Here is a 2500-nt window from a genome sequence, read left to right as displayed (position 1 = left end):
TTAGGGTTAGGGTTAGGGTTAGGGTTAGGGTTAGGGTTAGGGTTAGGGTTAGGGTTAGGGTTAGGGTTAGGGTTAGGGTTAGGGTTAGGGTTAGGGTTAGGGTTAGGGTTAGGGTTAGGGTTAGGGTTAGGGTTAGGGTTAGGGTTAGGGTTAGGGTTAGGGTTAGGGTTAGGGTTAGGGTTAGGGTTAGGGTTAGGGTTAGGGTTAGGGTTAGGGTTAGGGTTAGGGTTAGGGTTAGGGTTAGGGTTAGGGTTAGGGTTAGGGTTAGGGTTAGGGTTAGGGTTAGGGTTAGGGTTAGGGTTAGGGTTAGGGTTAGGGTTAGGGTTAGGGTTAGGGTTAGGGTTAGGGTTAGGGTTAGGGTTAGGGTTAGGGTTAGGGTTAGGGTTAGGGTTAGGGTTAGGGTTAGGGTTAGGGTTAGGGTTAGGGTTAGGGTTAGGGTTAGGGTTAGGGTTAGGGTTAGGGTTAGGGTTAGGGTTAGGGTTAGGGTTAGGGTTAGGGTTAGGGTTAGGGTTAGGGTTAGGGTTAGGGTTAGGGTTAGGGTTAGGGTTAGGGTTAGGGTTAGGGTTAGGGTTAGGGTTAGGGTTAGGGTTAGGGTTAGGGTTAGGGTTAGGGTTAGGGTTAGGGTTAGGGTTAGGGTTAGGGTTAGGGTTAGGGTTAGGGTTAGGGTTAGGGTTAGGGTTAGGGTTAGGGTTAGGGTTAGGGTTAGGGTTAGGGTTAGGGTTAGGGTTAGGGTTAGGGTTAGGGTTAGGGTTAGGGTTAGGGTTAGGGTTAGGGTTAGGGTTAGGGTTAGGGTTAGGGTTAGGGTTAGGGTTAGGGTTAGGGTTAGGGTTAGGGTTAGGGTTAGGGTTAGGGTTAGGGTTAGGGTTAGGGTTAGGGTTAGGGTTAGGGTTAGGGTTAGGGTTAGGGTTAGGGTTAGGGTTAGGGTTAGGGTTAGGGTTAGGGTTAGGGTTAGGGTTAGGGTTAGGGTTAGGGTTAGGGTTAGGGTTAGGGTTAGGGTTAGGGTTAGGGTTAGGGTTAGGGTTAGGGTTAGGGTTAGGGTTAGGGTTAGGGTTAGGGTTAGGGTTAGGGTTAGGGTTAGGGTTAGGGTTAGGGTTAGGGTTAGGGTTAGGGTTAGGGTTAGGGTTAGGGTTAGGGTTAGGGTTAGGGTTAGGGTTAGGGTTAGGGTTAGGGTTAGGGTTAGGGTTAGGGTTAGGGTTAGGGTTAGGGTTAGGGTTAGGGTTAGGGTTAGGGTTAGGGTTAGGGTTAGGGTTAGGGTTAGGGTTAGGGTTAGGGTTAGGGTTAGGGTTAGGGTTAGGGTTAGGGTTAGGGTTAGGGTTAGGGTTAGGGTTAGGGTTAGGGTTAGGGTTAGGGTTAGGGTTAGGGTTAGGGTTAGGGTTAGGGTTAGGGTTAGGGTTAGGGTTAGGGTTAGGGTTAGGGTTAGGGTTAGGGTTAGGGTTAGGGTTAGGGTTAGGGTTAGGGTTAGGGTTAGGGTTAGGGTTAGGGTTAGGGTTAGGGTTAGGGTTAGGGTTAGGGTTAGGGTTAGGGTTAGGGTTAGGGTTAGGGTTAGGGTTAGGGTTAGGGTTAGGGTTAGGGTTAGGGTTAGGGTTAGGGTTAGGGTTAGGGTTAGGGTTAGGGTTAGGGTTAGGGTTAGGGTTAGGGTTAGGGTTAGGGTTAGGGTTAGGGTTAGGGTTAGGGTTAGGGTTAGGGTTAGGGTTAGGGTTAGGGTTAGGGTTAGGGTTAGGGTTAGGGTTAGGGTTAGGGTTAGGGTTAGGGTTAGGGTTAGGGTTAGGGTTAGGGTTAGGGTTAGGGTTAGGGTTAGGGTTAGGGTTAGGGTTAGGGTTAGGGTTAGGGTTAGGGTTAGGGTTAGGGTTAGGGTTAGGGTTAGGGTTAGGGTTAGGGTTAGGGTTAGGGTTAGGGTTAGGGTTAGGGTTAGGGTTAGGGTTAGGGTTAGGGTTAGGGTTAGGGTTAGGGTTAGGGTTAGGGTTAGGGTTAGGGTTAGGGTTAGGGTTAGGGTTAGGGTTAGGGTTAGGGTTAGGGTTAGGGTTAGGGTTAGGGTTAGGGTTAGGGTTAGGGTTAGGGTTAGGGTTAGGGTTAGGGTTAGGGTTAGGGTTAGGGTTAGGGTTAGGGTTAGGGTTAGGGTTAGGGTTAGGGTTAGGGTTAGGGTTAGGGTTAGGGTTAGGGTTAGGGTTAGGGTTAGGGGTTAGGGTTAGGGTTAGGGTTAGGGTTAGGGTTAGGGTTAGGGTTAGGGTTAGGGTTAGGGTTAGGGTTAGGGTTAGGGTTAGGGTTAGGGTTAGGGTTAGGGTTAGGGTTAGGGTTAGGGTTAGGGTTAGGGTTAGGGTTAGGGTTAGGGTTAGGGTTAGGGTTAGGGTTAGGGGTTAGGGTTAGGGTTAGGGTTAGGGTTGGGTTAGGGTTAGGGTTAGGGTTAGGGTTAGGGTTAGGGTTAGGGTTAGGGTTAGGGGTAGGTAGGTAGGGTTAGGGTTAGGGTTAGGGATTAGGGTTAGGGGTAGGGTTAGGTTAGGGT

This window comes from Nerophis lumbriciformis, linkage group LG17, assembly GCF_033978685.3.
Source record: "Nerophis lumbriciformis linkage group LG17, RoL_Nlum_v2.1, whole genome shotgun sequence".
Lineage (NCBI taxonomy): Eukaryota > Metazoa > Chordata > Actinopteri > Syngnathiformes > Syngnathidae > Nerophis > Nerophis lumbriciformis.
Note: the sequence above shows the minus strand (reverse complement) of the source record.